Source organism: Lathamus discolor, chromosome 3, assembly GCF_037157495.1.
Source record: "Lathamus discolor isolate bLatDis1 chromosome 3, bLatDis1.hap1, whole genome shotgun sequence".
NCBI classification, from domain to species: domain Eukaryota; kingdom Metazoa; phylum Chordata; class Aves; order Psittaciformes; family Psittacidae; genus Lathamus; species Lathamus discolor.
In genome coordinates this window covers 2586625-2603855 of record NC_088886.1, presented here as the reverse complement: position 1 = coordinate 2603855, position 17231 = coordinate 2586625, and the positions used below count along the sequence as shown (strand labels likewise).

Genomic DNA, 17231 nt, shown 5'->3' with positions numbered 1-17231 from the left:
CATACAAGGATGTGTTGGGGTTTTACCCCAGCTCAGTTTTCTCACTCTCAGTGGGACACACTTAAATTTCTCCCAGCAGAGCTGCTCCAGTTCCCAAAAGAGAGGTAGAGGAGACGCCTGCCAGGAGAAACACCCTCAGCTGCCTTAAAGCTGCTTCCCATCACAGCAGGACCCTATGGACCCAGCACCCTTTGTTCTCCACTCATAAAACATGCTGATGGGCAAAGGGAAAATACAAACCCCTCCACCATAAGCAAAGACCATAGCAGCAAAATGCAAAGATGGAAGGTCTGGTTCAGGGGCAAAAGTCCCTAAATGTGAGGAGAGGAAAATCCCAGATAAAACCTGACCAAACCAGAACTCGGTCTGAAGCACCATGTGCAAGTTCTTCCTCTTTTTTCTCCCTCTTGGATGATTTAGTTTCTGATTTCATGACGGGGACAGAGCCAGGGGATGTTTATGATTGTTTATGCTAAGAACGTAACAGAAAGGCCTTCCTCAGGCATGCAGGGCATGAACATTTTGGTAGTAGCATAGTTTATGTCAGTCCAAAAGGTCTCAATTATTACGGTTTTTCAACACTCTAGTCAAGAACTTGTCACAGGACATATGAAACGGGACATATATCTCACGTACCATAACCCAGAATCCCTGTTCAAGGCCAGGTTGGACACAGGGGCCTGGAGCAAGCTGCTCTAGTGGAAGCTGTCCCTGCCCGTGGCAGGGGTTTGGAACTGGAGGAGCTTTAAGGTCCTTTCAATCCAAACCACTTTGGGATTCTATGATAACTTATTAGAGACTCATTTAAAATAGAACCTTCATAAATGCAAAAAATTCATAAAACCACTTCCTAAAAGTGCTCTATTTCATACATTTTAATGAGAGAAAATGACAGTAACAATACGAAAGCAAAGCAGCACATTAAAATCCCACATCACTGACAGGGCCATCGCACCCCTGACCAACCACCTCCTCCAGCAGCCCTGGGAAGGCACAACCACCACTGCAGTAGACAAAGGTTGGACCAGCCTCGATGAACGAACACTCACAGGAAAGAAAAAGGTAAAAAAGTAGAAAATGACCATGCAGAGAGCTCCTTCAGGTCTAAACTCTTGTCCAAGTAAGTCTGAGGACAGCAGAAGGTTCAGCCTATGCTGCCATTGTCTTGTTCTGACCCGTGGCTCTGCTCACTCAGCTCCCAGATCTCCCACTCACTAATAACAAATACTTTCAGACTAACTCTAATAACTGTTATTGATGCTCTGTTCTGGGGGTGTTTCTTTCCAGTCATACTGCAGAAAAAAAAAAAACAGCTTTTAAAGTATCATTTCTGGAAATTCAAGAACCCAAATGCTACAGGGCAGAATGAGGTTGCCTTTTAAACACTATTTGGGTTCTTTTTGTGCATATGCAATATTTCATCACCTTCATGTACTATTTGTTCCCAAAGGACTCTTGCACTGAATGTGTCATTCAGTGGAATTAACACATTCCACTTTCTTCTTTTCTTCAGAGTGACCTCACCACATACTGCTCACCACTGCCCCCAAACCAGACACGCTAATTCCCCTTGGGTTTTTCTATAGTATTAATTCTGTGACGTGACTGATCTATGTTGTAAAGCTTTGTTTTAAACATGAGGCTGAGAGTGCATATAATGGATATTTTCAGCAAAAACACTTTAAAGCATAGCTATTTTTCTTAACTGAAAAACAGGGTACATAGGACAATAGAATCATAGAATCACAGAACAGTTTTAGCTGGAAGGGACTCACCCAGTCCCAACGCCCTGCCACGGGCAGGGACACATTCCACTGGAGCAGCTTGCTCCAAGCCCCTGTGTCCAACCTGGCCTTGAGCACTGCCAGGGATGGGGCAGCCACAGCTTCTCTGGGCACCCTGTGCCAGCGCCTCAGCACCCTCACAGGGAAGAGCTTCTGCCTAAGAGCTCAGCTCAGTCTCCCCTCGGGCAGGTTAAAGCCATTCCCCTTGGCCTGTCCCTACAGGCCCTTGCCCAAAGCCCCTCTCCAGGTTCCCTGCAGCCCCTTCAGGCACTGGAGCTGCTCTAAGGCCTCCCCTTCAGGAGCCTTCTCTTCTCCAGGCTGCCCCAGCCCAGCTCTCTCAGCGTGGCTCCAGAGCAGAGCTGCTCCAGCCCTCACAGCACCTTTATCAGGACAGGGTATGTCACCCAGCCTCTATTATTCACACACTTACGTTAATAGATGTTCTGTATTTCCATTTTTAGCAATATAACTCTGAAAAGCAGAGGAAGCAGACTCCTGCTGCCTGCTTCACTTACTGACTGCTCCGGACCAGACCCAACACTTCGGGAACCCACTCAATTCGCTGTCTCACTATGAGAATGAACCATGCTCATTTCCTCTGCTTTTCCAATGCACTTTCAGCAACTTCTCTGAATTTCCTGACGTGTCACCCATGTGGGAAGAAGTTTTTCAGCTCACTCAGATAGCTGCCTGTTTAATTTACCATCTTTATCATCTCGTCTGTAACGGCTGGTACTGATGTGTGAGCATGGACATGAACACAGAGTCACTTTTCCCTCCGAATTACCTGATGTTTCCAGCCTGATGTTCCTTTGGGTGTTTACAGTGACCAACAACTTCCATAACTTGCTTCTAAATGTGTGCAATTTCTGGTATAATAACAGCTTTTAATAACACAGTTCTTGAGAAGCTTACAATCTGTTACTAAATACTTGTATAGACAATACTAACCACTTTTCAGCTTAAACATCAGTTTGGAGGCAAACATATGCCTCTACCAAGCCTCTATCCATCATGGAAACCAACCAAACAATGACATGAATTTTATGTAACTGCCATGTAGCCAATACTCCAAACCCTATTACCACTAACTAGATGAAAGTTCATTTAGGTTTTTTTTCACCACAAGCCAACCATCTAAATAAGAGCTTTATTACTAAGACGGGAGCAAAGGGGCATTCCAGCTTTAAGAGATTTACACGGACAATCTGTTTTTATTCCTGCCCAGGACACAGCATTAATGATCCTTTTCCTTCCTTTATGTTCTTCTCCATGCCACTCACCTCCATCCCCACGCTAGCAAGCAGCTAGAAGTATGCATCTTTCAGAAGTGATGGAAGCTCACTGGCAAAGAGCCACATCATCTTCCCAGCAATGAAGCAGATCTTCAGGAAACACAGCCTTTTCCTGGTGGCACTGCACTGATTTAAGGATTTAAGGGGTTTCCTGAAGTTCAGCTCAGATGTGCGGAAAAACTTTCAGGAAAATCAGTTGCTGTGGCAAAGACCTCCAAATCTGTGTCTTTTTGGAAGAGAAAGTGCTACAGGGGTGCAAAACTTGTTCCTTCTGGGCTTATCTGGCAACTGATCCTCTTCAGGTCACTAGAACTGGATGTGGCAAGACTACGGATGTGCTCTTCATGCCCCAGTTAAAACTTCAGTGAAAGCTCACATCATGTGCCTCAACTAGGGCAGAGAGTGAACATGGGGTCATGTACATCAGCTCCACTAACACACAGGAACTCTTTCAACTCAAGAGTGTTTGGCTGTAGGCCCACACAGCACAGCCTTTAGGTCTACAGAAAGGTGTCAAAGCCCAGGGAATGGCTCTACTGTCTCCAAGAGCGGAAAACACACTGTATCCATTGCACAGACCCATCAAAAAGGCAGGGGTGGAAATGAACATGGAAAGAATGGAAGAAAAAACACTATAACACACACAGCATTCTCCACCCACTGAAGACTATGTTGTCACACAACTGTGCTGTGCATGTATGTGGCAAGAGCAGCTGCCTGGCTAGGAGGGAACTGGGGTTTAGGAGCACAAGGGAGATTCATCATCCAGCACTGTGATGGGACTTCTACAAAGCTTCAACACCTACCCTCCTCCTCCCCAAAACAACCCAATTCAAGGTACCTTTGCTTCCTGAATATTTAGGAACTACCAGTAGTTTTCCTAAGCAGGACAAGCCACCAGGAGAGAGATGAAGCACTTTGATCATCCATGTTTTCCAGATGAAGGTCTGTAAGTGCAGAACCGGACTGGAGCAAGAGAAGTCACTTTGTCCTGCTCTCCCAAGCCTTAAAATCTCAGAGACATCACCATGCTGAAATCTTTGATGAAGCAACCTGATGTCTGGAGACCCACTGTGCGTCTACTGGCTCTCCTCCAAGTTCTCCTCATAAGCCAAACGATTATAAGCCACAGTCCATCCCATCTCCACCTTATTCATTTCATTGATTTCATTTGCTCAGCTGCCTGTGCATGTGGAGAAGAGATGAACCCCAGGATCCTACATATAGCACATGGCACCGCACTATTCTTAAATTAAGATTATACCTGGGAGGGGGTTGTTTGTACCCCCCTGTTGCAAAACATGCACAAGGACCATCTCCACAATCCACTGTTGCTCCACAACAAGGGAATCCCAAGTTTTACTTGCTTTTAAGGAAAAAATAAGCTTAGATTTATTATGGTGGCACCCGGATTTCTGATCACGTCTTAGATCTTTAGTAAGAAACAAACCAAAACAAGCAAACAGCTGATGTCTCGCAAAGTCAAGATGAGTGAGACGGCACAAGAAACATTATCAGCATGTCTCTTCTGCAAATGAGTGGGTCAGAAGGAGAAATTCAGTGTCTTGCCCACTTACCCAGGAAATCAGCGCCAGCATTGGTAACCAGCCTGGGTCTCCCACATCCCACTCCGCAGCCTCTAACATGAGAGGTTGAATTAGAAGCGATAGATCCTCCAAACACCAATGGTCTGAGTAGGTGGACTTCACACATGCTACTTTCTAGTTGAAGAGTATGAAAGCTTGCAAAGGGGTTAGGACTTCTTGGTGACCACAGAGCTACTGCAGAGCTCCCTCCTCCGAGGCTCGCTGCTGGTCACAGGCCACTTTAGCAGAGCTCCAGGCACCACGACCACACGCGGTCATTTCCATCGTGCTCAGCCCTGTGGCCACTTCCTTGAGAGCAGCTACAGATGTTCTAAAGCTTTTTCGCTTTCAAATCGTGTCACAAAATGGAGACTTGTCCCAGATCTCTCCACCCCCTGCTTCCTCCTTCCTAGAGCTGGCAGCACAAACTGCACAGGCTGAGCATTATGGTGGTGGCAGCAAAAAGGGACAGCAAGCAAGCCCCATGCTCCCTCCTCATCCTCTATGCCATCCCCCACCATCAGCCACCACATGCATGGAAGCCACTTAGCCTCAGAGAAGGAACTGGTGGGAGAGGAAATTGTGCTACAGCAAAATGTCTTCACCTCAGAGGAGGAACTTGCCCAGGGTCATCCTGCAATGGGGCTGAGCTGCCCATAAACAGTGCTGGCAGCACAGCACATCCTGAGGAGCAGGAGTTACTGATGTTCACCATGAGCAACCTCAGGTCTCAGCGCTCAGAAGAATGAGCTGAAATACTGGCACATCTTTGTGCTGAGGCGCTGGCACAGGGTGCCCAGAGAAGCTGTGGCTGCCCCATCCCTGGCAGTGCTCAAGGCCAGGTTGGACACAGGGGCCTGGAGCAAGCCGCTCTAGTGAAAGGTGTCCCTGCCCATGGCAGGGGTTGGAACTGGATGAGCTCTAAGGTCCCATCCAACCCAAACCACTCTGTGATTTTACGGCTTGTAAAGGCCTTAAAGAGTTTTATCAATGCGGTCAACATCTACTCTGCATATAGCAAGACATTTGAATCCCCTCAATTGCTTTATTCACACAGACTTCTGGTAGTCGCGTGCTTCCTGTGGTGGCTTTGCACTCTGGTGTTTTTTGATGGTTTGCCTTTTTCTTCTCTTCTTTTTGTAATGTGGTAAGAACATATTGTTAAAGTTCCCTCTTCAGGGCTTACCATTTAAAACAAGTCATAAACAAAAGCAAACAAAACTTTACCAGTTATCTTCGCCTTTCTGCTCAGAGCAAACCACCAACAAAGACATCCCCTAACCAGCAAACATTCTCTCTATAACACAGTTGCAAAACCATACAATTTCAGAGCCACCTTGGGATTTTCTATCAACAGCAAAAGCAATTTGATCTTCAAAGCCTCTTTCCCCTCTCTTTGTTCTCTACTCATCATTTAGTAAGTTACAATCACCCTGCTGTAATGCTGGTTGCCCCAAATGAACATTGCATGCAGTTCTGGTTGGAGAGGTATGGCCAGATGGTACAGAAACAGTCTCAAGGTTAAAGACAGTGTCTCAACTGAAGCCCTTTCCATCAGATACTATACATATATATATATACACTATGTGTATATGTATATATATAATTTGCAACGCAACAAAGTATAAAGCTGAGATTTGAAGTGCAGAAATCCCTGCAAAGCAGCTGGTGCTCTGATTGCAGAGAGGGTTCTAATTGTAACTACGTGGTCCTGTAAGTCACAGTGGAAAACCATTTGTAAAGGCCATCATACATGGTAAAACAGGAGTGGAGCAACAAGAAGAATTCCAAAGGGATTTCAGAGCTGAGCACAAAGACCAACACAATGTCTTACCAACATAGCTCCAGGTTAATCTGATTCAGGAAAAAACTTTTAAGGCATAGCCTTACCTACAGCTACCAAATAAAAGACACTTGACAGTGCTCAAGGCCAGGTTGGGCAGGGCTTGGAGCAAGCTGCTCTAGTGGAAGATGTCCCTGCCCATGGCAGGGGTTGGAACTGGATGAGCTTTAAGCTCCCTTCCAACACAAACCAGCCTGGGATTCTATGAAATACTAGTCTGAAAAGCAGCATTACCTCATCCTCTGCCAGGTATAATCTGCATTATGATTTCTACTGCATCATGCAAACCACTGCTGACATTAGAAAATAGGTTGTAGCTCTCTTCTGCATGACTGTAAGCTGAGCAACTCCAGCCTTCCCTGCCCATCCCACTGGTCAGCCCTTGCCACTGCAGTCAAAGACTGTGCAGGTCACCGTCCCAGAGTGACCAACCAGCCCTCAAGTCTATGAAGAAACTGCTGCATCACGTCCACAGATCATTTTTTTGTTGCTTCTGAGACAATTTATACACAGATGTTCTCTTGCAAGCGTTGCCATGGAAAGCCACAGCCATCTGAGACCCACTTAGAGAGAGAAGCAAGCTTTACAGTAGCCATGCCAATGCCACCCGGAGCTTTGAAAAAAATCAATATACTGACCTCCAACTAAAAACTATCTGCTTGGAAACTAGTGAAAGAGTCACAATAACATCTCAGCCTTGTCTTACTATACCTATTAACTACTATATTTTGAATTGGCTTTTGCTTTCTCAGACACCAGGTTTCATATTTTTTACTACAGCAAATGGCAGTCATGTTTGGAAATAAAAGGTGCACTGCTGTTCCCACTGGTGCTAAAGCAGTTCACATATTCATAGAATCATAGAATAGTTAGGGTTGGAAAGGACCTCAAGATCATCTAGTTCCAACCCCCCTGCCATATTGAGGGTGAATGTTCTAATAATGGTAGAATGCAGCAAAGAGGGGCTACTATTTGAAACTGAAAGCATTCAGGTCATCCAGGTAATGAATGCTCTAATAAACCACAAGGGAAAAAACGTTTATATTTAGCCACATGGGTGCACCAGAGACATGCTCAGAGGAAAGCAAGTTTTCCAACCCCAGAAATTCCCATGGGAATTTATTGGACTACACTGGTTCACTGTGTACAGAAAAAAAGTGTTCTAAGTTTAGAAAACTGGGAAGAGAGTGACAGGCTTAGCACCTCATGTTAGAAACCAGCAAAGCCAAGAAAGAGGCTTCTGACAGTCCTGCCTCTGCTTTCATGTGTGATGCCTATGGTTGAGACCCATACACTTGGGCCAAAGCTGTGTGCTTAAGGAGATCTGCTCAACAAACCGTGAGGACCACAAAGCGGCTCAAACATTGTATGCTTTTAGGTGTCTTTGAAAAGCAAGGACTGGATGTAGGAGGTCAGCACATGTACGAGTGTAACGGGAAGGGTCTCTGCAGACAGCTCGCTGTCACTTTAGGTAATGAGTCCCAGTGTCATCTTCCAGCCACCATATTTTGTTATCCATGCATGTGGAAATAAACTAACAAAGCATAACTAGAATAGAATGGTTTCAGTTGAAAGGGGTCTTAAAGCTCACCCAGTTCCTCATCCAAACCCATGGCACAGGCAGGGACACCTTCCACTAAAGCAGGCTGCTCCAAGTCCCATCCAACCTGGCCTTGAACACTGCCAGGGATGGGGCAGCAACAGCTTCTCTGAGCATCCTGTCCCAGCGCCTCACCCTTGGGCAGGTTTCTTTTTGTCTCAAGAGAAATGCATCTAAAGTGCATGTCTTCCTGGCTGCCACTGGCACGGGCAGAGACCAGAAGACAGATAAGTCTCCAGAAAGGAAAACCAAAGTCAAGTTCAGACACTGTTATTGGAACCTAACTGTATTTTTTAGCTTTTAATTTCACCAACTGCTTCTCAGCAGTACAGTGTGTACCCGCTGGCATGCTCATACCTGAGTATTACTTCAAAGCATGTGTGTGACTAAAGCTGAGAAAGATTTACTGCCATCAAGACCTAGGTTTTAATACATGTGGGAAATACAGTTCTTTATTGCCCATCTGTGGGGATAAACACACTTAGCAATTACTTTTTATTACTGACTAATCACCAGAATACACCTTTATTAATGGTTAGCTGTAAACATCTTTATCGCTATTAGTCAGAGGAAGGAACTACAACTAGTTGCAATTGGCTTGTGTGAAGCAAAATGAAGCACAACACTAAAGTCCCCCCCCAAGATGATTCAGTCCACCTTATGGATTTTTTCCAGCTTATTTTCTGCTTTCCTCACCATCTCACCAAGGTTAGAGCCTCTCAGGGCAGGCAGCAGGTCAGCTCAGCCACATGGTCCCTACTGCAGCCTTGCCACCAAAGGCTGCTCATGCTTTATTTCATGCATGCCAAAGGGAACCAGGGGTGGCTGCAAGGGTGTGGGAAACAGAAGAATGCAGAGAACAGTGTCTAAACCAACCTTTAGAGAGAAAGGATCACAGTGATAGAACCTGAAACTGGTTTATTTTTAGTCTCTGCCTGCAAAGCGATGGTACAGGCACCCATCTCTTCAAGAAGCAGAGTAGTACCTCTTCTTCCACAAATGAGCAGTGTGGGTCTAATGACGTAAGAATGAGTTTGCAGTGACCTTTACTCACCTCAGCCTCAAGTAAGCTATTTGTTAAGAAAGAACCTGTCTTCAAACCAGGTTTCTCAGAGCTTAGAGGGGACCCTGACAATACCTGCACGTTGCTCTGTTTCCTCTCCTGTCACTCCAGACAATTGAGTCCAAGATCTATTTTATCTTACGCTGAAATGGAAATCTGAAGTAGGCTGGATGAAGTTTCTGAGTCCTTCCTCTGTCTGAAAAAGAATCTCAGCCATCTGCATCTAAGCTTGTCTCTTTAAACTGGAGATTCAGAAGCTGGATGGGCAGACTCTCCCTCAGGATATACTTCAGTTTGCTTGCAATTACTATGATGTTCTCAGGCTTTAATGAATCCTTACTTAAAAAGAGTAGGTAAGCCATAAATATCACATGTAGAGGCAATAAAGAAATGGCATGGTACAGATCTCCCCCTAAATCATTTTTCTCTGATGAAGCCTGTGACAAAGACTGAAAAAAAAAACCCATCATTTTTCACAGTTGCAGACTCTTTTCTTCCTAAACATCACCACATACAAGTAAATTGGCAGAAGCCACTTGCAACCAAGGAAGCAAATTGTTGAAAGCCAAATGAAGCTATTTAGAAAGCTGAATAAACAACTCGAGCTCTGCCAAAAAACAAGGATCCTTATGTTTCCATTGGTGAACAAAAAGCAGAGTCTGAACTGTGGTGGCTCTTCAACAGCAAAGCCAGATGCTCCTTTCTCTGCTGTTTTGGCCTCCTGTGCCCAACCCTACAGATGGTGCCTGCTGCTTTTTACATTTACATGCTCACATACACACACAGTCATCAGTTACTCCTTTAAATGCAAAGATGGTGTCAGTCACATCTGGAATGCCCTCCGGATACTAAACCAGCACATCCTCCATGGTTTCGTACTGCTTCTCCTACAGGATTGCCTACCATCGCAGCAATGCCAAATGCTGAAGGCCAGGCTAACTGCTACAGTTAAAGTCTTATCTAAGAGTAGTTTCATCCTTGAAATGGAGGAACACCCCAATATTCTTCTAGCATCAGTTTTATCTCCTGAGACAACTGGAGTAACCGTATTGTGGGCTGCATCAAAAGGAGCGTGACCAGCAGGTCAAAAGAGTTGATCCTGCCCCTCTACTCTGCTCTTGCGAGACCTCACTTGGAGCATTGTGTGCAGTTCTGGCGTCCTCAACATAAAAAGTACATGGAACTGCTGGAACAAGTCCAGAGGAGGCCACGAGGATGATCAGGGGACTGGAGCACCTCCCATATGAAGACAGGCTGAGAAAGTTGGGGCTGTTCAGCCTGGAGAAGAGAAGCTGAGTGGAGACCTCAGAGCAGCCTTCCAGTATCTGAAGGGGGCCTACAGGGATGCTGGGGAGGGACTCTTCATCAGGGACTGTAGTGATAGGACAAGGGCTAATGGATTAAAACTTAAACAGGGGAAGTTCAGGTTAGACATAAGGAAGAAGTTCTTCCCTGTGAGGGTGCTGAGGCCCTGGCACAGGGTGCCCAGAGAAGCTGTGGCTGCCCCATCCCTGGCAGCATTCAAGGCCAGGTTTGATGGGGCTTGGAGCAACCTGCTCTAGTGGAAGGTGTCCCTGCCCATGGCACGGGTTGGAACTGGATGAGCTTTAAGGTCATTTCCAGACAAAACCATTCTCCTGATTCTAGGATTCTATGTAGTGTTTCAGCACAGGCAGACTTTGCCACAAGCAACTTGCTCTGCAGGGACACGGGGCTGAGAAGGAACCCAGAAATCCAATCCACTCCTCCATCACCACCTCTTAACACAGACGTAAGCACTTTCCCAAGCTTGCACTTATCTGAGCTGATAATCTGAGCAGACCAGTAGGGCTTTTTAAGATGCCATATCAGTAATTATGGACTTTTTCAGCCACCTAAAGTTCTAACCATTATTTTCTGCATGCTCTCTAGTGAATTTCCACTATCCACTTCAGTTGTGAATGCTGTGCCTTGATGTGGTGTACTTATTACAATTAAGAGAACTACTGCTGTGAGCCTCTTGTCAACTATGAGCTGTACCCCCAGTATCACCCTGTCGAGCAAACTAAATATTTACACTCAATTAATTCAATCTCTTGACCAAACACATACTCTATTTTTAACTAACCAGATAAACAGGGGTAAATTTCACATGCTTCCTCCAAGAATTGTGCCAATAGCAGTTCAAAGGTGGTAATACACATCAGTGCCTTTAGTGCACAACGGTGACCAGTGGGACAACTTCTTTCCTTTGGGGGTCCTGTTTGGCTTATGGATTTGAGAGTTTGTACTGCAGATTGCACAGTTGCACTATCACTAAGAGTTTGGTCCCAGAATGCCTAGAACTGTCTTTAAACTCATCCATACCCACACAAACTCCACCACACTTAGCAGCTGACATAGAGATGTGGCAATATGCAGGATCTCACCCCGTACAATTTCAGCCCAAGTACTTCACTATCTAAAAAGTTGTAGATCTTTTCTAGTTTACAACCAACTGCACTCTTCTGCAAAATCCTGGTAGGGCCGAATCATCTGCCTTGGTGGCCTTCCCTAGAAGAACAGAATCATCCTCCTGCGAGGCTTACACAACGTAGGAGAGCTGAAAAAGTCTGACTAACGTACACTCTCTATGCCAGCATAGCGACTGGCACTCTTCAAACCACAGCTATAAGGTCTGCTCAAAGTCAAAAAACACAAAAGCAATAAAAGATTTTCCATTTTCAGTCTGTCTGCATTCCCAGCAGTGTCTTTATATTATGAACATTAGCAGTAACTCGCTGCTTCTCAATTTCCAGTTTTGGCCAATTCACTTGTCAGTCCAGGTATAACTTGATTTCAGTTCTCTAGAAGCAGACAGCAGCAGACGTGGCTTAGCTGTGGCTCTCCCTCCCTCCCTCCCTTACATTGACTCTCTCACAACAGCAGTTTTGGATGCAGGACCATTTTTCACTGCTGCTGTGACTCAACACAGACAAATCATTGGGTCTTGCCTTGCTCCCCCCACTGATGACTGCCAAGATATTTGCTGTACATGCCATAGGTCAGCCCTTCTTCCCAAGGGGCTGATAACAAAAGTTATCTTGGCTTCCACAGCTCAAGAAGGCCAGGTTTATTCACTCATAGAATCCCAGACTGGTTTGGATTGGAAAGGACCTTAAAGCTCATCCAGTTGCAACCCCTGCCACAGGCAGGGACACCTTCCACTGGAGCAGCTTGCTCCAAGCCCCTGTGTCCAACCTGGCCTTGAACACTGCCAGGGATGGGGCAGCCACAGCTTCTCTGGGCACCTTGTGCCAGGGCCTCAGCACCCTCACAGGGAAGAACTTCAGCCTAAGAGCTCAGCTCAGTCTCCCCTCGGGCAGGTTAAAGCCATTCCCCTTGGCCTGTCCCTACAGGCCCTTGTCCCAAGCCCCTCTCCAGGTTTCCTGCAGCCCCTTTAGGCACTGGAGCTGCTCTCAGGTCTCCCCTTCAGGAGCCTTCTCTTCTCCAGGCTGTCCCAGCCCAGCTCTCTCAGCCTGGCTCCAGAGCAGAGCTGCTCCAGCCCTCGCAGCAGCTCCATGGCCTCCTCTGGCCTCGCTCCGACAGCTCCACATCCCTCTTGTGCTGCTGCCCCAGAGCTGGATCAGGGCTGCAGGGGGGGTCTCCCCAGAGCGCAGCAGAGGGGCAGGATCCCCCCCCCCCGAGCTGCTGCTCACATTCTGGGTGTGCAGCCTAGCACATGGGGGGGTTCTGGACTCAAGTGCACACTGAAAATGGCTCATGGGGAGCTTCTCCTCACCCAACCACTCAACCAAAGTGCCTCTGGTCTGAAGGGCTGCGACCCCAACCTCCTTCCCCAGCTCCAGTACCAACACAGAGCTCAACGAACCTGGCTGCACTATGGGCATCAAGGAAAAAAAGCAACTTGCAGCTAACATTGATTCCACTGCTGCTCTGCAGCAAACACCCCAACCCATGCCTACATTCATTTCTGCAACAGCTTGCCACAACATGGGGAGGGTAGGAGAGAGCAGGGGCAGACCTGTGTAACAGGGAATCCACAAGCCACACTCTTGTATCTTCTCTGGCCCCAGCCCAAATCCTCAGTCAGCAGCAGTAAACAGGAAGCCACTGCTGAACTCCATGACACACATGCACACCCCAAGCAATCTCCTCAACTTCTTCCTCCTGCAAATACAGCTGTCAACATCTTTAAAGAAGAGAGTATCTGTATATGCAAAGAAGGGAGTCAGGGCTGCACCTGAGTGGTCATCAGAGCTCCAGGAACTGAACTTGTTGCTGTTCTTGGAAGGGCAGCACCATAAGGAGCATGGAAGTTGCAAGGAGAGTTTTACAACAGAAGAGCTGTATATTCCATTGTGGCCAAAACCCAGGAATATTTGTTAATATATTAAAACATGTTCTTTATGAAACAGACTTCTACTTGGTGAGATAGGAAAGCACCTCTAGGTACTACCAAGCTACCCATCACCACCCCTTCTCACCACTACAGCTGTGCCACTGCTGATCTGGTTGCAACATTTGCAAGGTCCAGCCTTGATGCCAATTTAACCATGTAGGTCTAGATGCAATGCCTGAATCCTGGACTGCAGCACTTCTGGAAGCACCAACCAGAACAACAATTATGCCAAGACCTAAAAGTCTCAGAAAAGGCAGGACTGAAGACATCATCCTGAATCAATAAAATAAGCTGCCACAAAAAGCAGCTTTAAGACCTTACTACAGCTTTTAAGTACCTTTCCTGTAAAGAGCTTAGTACAGTAAATGTGAGTAAGCAGATATTAAAAATAGCTGAGCAGGGACACTCTTGTTCGATCACTTTTAGCAATGACTCAGACACTTATGATTCACGCCAAGTACATCCTGCTGTATCTGCTTTCCCAGGGCTCACTATAACAACTCCTACTTTACATATTGGACATCACTGCTGATTTGGATACCTCAGGGACAGAGGGGTTGTGTGTGTCAATACTCACCACTGAAATTTGATCTGAATTTGCTACACGTTCATTCAGCCTTCAGTGATGGTTTCTAAGTAAATGACTCACAGGATTATGCTACAAAATGACTGAAAGCCAACGCTGAAAAGGATTAGAAATGAAGAAGCTGTCATACCTAGTTTGACAAAAGGTTTGACAGGCAATTATCAAGCATTTCACTTGAGAAAATACTTTCTTACCCTCTCTCCTAGCTGCAGCCACACCAAGTTACAAAGTTATGCTCTAACAAGATTATCCTCCTCATAATCCACAAGTCGCATAGCCAGGCTTTGTGAATGCAGTATCTTTGCTGTTCCTTGTTCAAACCACTCAAAAAAAAAAAAAAAAATCAGAGAAAAAACCCTCCTAAAGCACATCTTAGTCTTGTTTGCTGGAGTTTACAGGAACAAGCGGTCACATACAGGGTATTTCCACCCAGTTGAATGCCTAGCTTTTAGACTTCAACTGTACATTTATGATGAAAACATCAGAGAATGGAAAAGCCATTACAAAACCTTCTTAATAGATGCACCATTCAACCAAGACTGATCGAGCTGATCACATATCAATTGCAATCTCTTTAATACTACATACACACCATAGGTGGCAAGATGTGATCCTGTATATTTTGCATATAAGGTAGTGCTCCAGAACTGTTTATGTGCTTCCAAATCATATGTAACAGTCTTTGCCAGGCTTGCAGTAATATCCTCTGACCCAAATAATTTTGACACTCATGCCTTAAGAGATCATAAAGAAAATAACAAAGGGAAGAAGAAAAAGGGGCTACTGGTAGCAAAGCAACATCAGGTAGTTCATCAGCATATGTATATATATAATCCTTCATATAAATATATAAGATTATATATGAAGGAGATACATATATATGTATATATATCTCCTTCAGGAGTTATGTGAAGTTTTTATCCTATCTTTATTCCCATTGGCAATATAACAGGGGTATGTTTCTTTGGGGGTTGAGTGGCTTTTTGGGGAAAAGATAATGCAGGAGGAGAATCACTATCCTGAAACCTCTATGAAAAATACGTTGTATTTTATGGAAGCCCCACGTTGTCGAATGTTGTATTTTCACAACTCTATTAGGCACCTTACGCATGAGCTGTTTATAGTAACTTATCCTGTGCTAGACTTAGAAAGTCATCACTTTCTGCTCCTCTTTGCCAGAAAAAAAAAAAAAAAAAACATAACACAACTAGTCTTGGGGACATTTTCAGTGTAACCGAGAAATAGACAAATATTATGCCCAGACTGACCCATTTCTAACTATCGAACAGCATTTGCCAGCTTCCAAAGCTAATAAAAACTAGCAGTAAAGACCAAGCTCAAACTGTCTAGTCAGAAAAACAGGAACTGTGCTCTAGAACTGGGGTTTTGTATTTCCCCTTTTGAACTTGATATAGAACTAACAATGTATTTTGCGTCTAAGAGAACATGAGACAAAATGTTCTGAAATTGGGGGGGGGGGGAGGGTAAACTTAAAAGCAATTATTTGCTGCTAAAACTTGGTTCTAACTTCAACTAAACAGAGAACAGCTAACACTATGCACTCCTTTTCGTACTTCTAGGAATGAGACGGCACAGGCAAGTGAACACAGCTGAAAAGAAAGGGCTACCAAAGAGGACCTCCCATGAAACTTCATCAGAAAGCCATGGAAGACACAGAAAGGGAAAAAAAAGGAGAGGCAAGTCTGAGGCATTTTAAAAATCACACCTCTCCCATTTCATACATTTTGATGAAATCGGGTGTTTTACAATTATAGTTCCAAAGCCTTGATTTCAAAACTAAGCACTATGGAGAAAAGGAACTTTTCATTGGCACACTTCACTCCAGGTCTGCAGCCAATCTGCAGATACCATAGTGCAGCTATTCTGAGCAATATATGTTTAACTATAATGGGCAATACTTGCTACAAATAATACTTTAGAGGGAAAAAAAGGCTTTGGGGAGCAAATCTGCCTGTTAAAGCTCAAGCACTTTAGTAGGAGATGATGAAACCTAAAACCAGAAAGCACATTGTGCGTACAGCAACTGCCTGTCACAGCCTGTTAGATCTGCAGCACAATATGGCTACTGAAGCCTTGGCTCCAACTACTCTTAACCATAAAAGTACTTCCTTTTTGCTGTCCTTAAAAGCAACTTAGAAATTTCAGTTAGCAGCTTGGTTGCTTTTAGTAAAAGCAACTTAGAAATTGAACTGCACGTTCACACGGACTCAACAACAAAACCTCTTTCATATTTCATTATGCTGATGGTTTACCTTGTAACGTCTAAATATGCCCAGCCTTAAACTGTTCAACCCTCACAAAAACTAGTGATACCACAGCAAGCATTCCTCACCATTTACAGAAGCCTCATGGATTTTAGGGAGACGAAGCTTCACTCCAAACCACTGCCCTAAATCACTGTAATTGCCATGTTATCCCATGAAAAAACAAACTTAAGATGCATCAACACATTAAAAGAATCATGCTTGGCTTGTTTCAGGAATGAAAAAACAGTCAAAAATCCCTGTCAGTTTGTAACCTAACACATGGAAACAATATTTGTTACACGAAATACATCTCTGTATCAAAAGATTAACTGCAGACCTCAAAGAAAACAGGCAGAAATTAGTTACAAGTGATCTCTTAGGAAAAAATATGTGTAATTCCTGTAGTAACTTGGATGTATCACCCTTCCAGCAGTTTCCTTAAGCAATCTGAGAATTATCGGATGAATTTTACAGAGGGGAAATACCCTGTTTTCCAAACTGCTACTCAAAAGCTTTCCCTGTGTCTTACAACCTGGGAACCTGGCTGTTACCAAGCAGCATTTCTGCTTTGGCGGTTACCTGTATGTCATGAAGTAAAATCGGCTCATTTTCTCAGATGGCTCAATGCATGTAAATCACACTTAACCAGTATGTGACTTCTGTGCATATGCAGTGTCATAGTCTTGTATATTAAGTTGTTATCTTTAATACGCAAGGTTATCTGCAGTTAGAAACAGCCTACTGCATGCCTCTGTACCACTCTAGACACAGTCCTTCACTGCAAACAGAAGAAAAACCCAATCATTTTCCTCATTCTTAAGGGGAA

General features: G+C 44.8%; 1 protein-coding gene across 3 annotated transcripts in view; it reads right to left on the bottom strand.

Moving 5' to 3' along the window:
- JAK1 (Janus kinase 1) overlaps positions 1-17231 on the bottom strand; it is a 66394-nt gene that overhangs the window by 36590 nt on the left and 12573 nt on the right. The gene's annotated exons all lie outside the window — the stretch shown is intronic.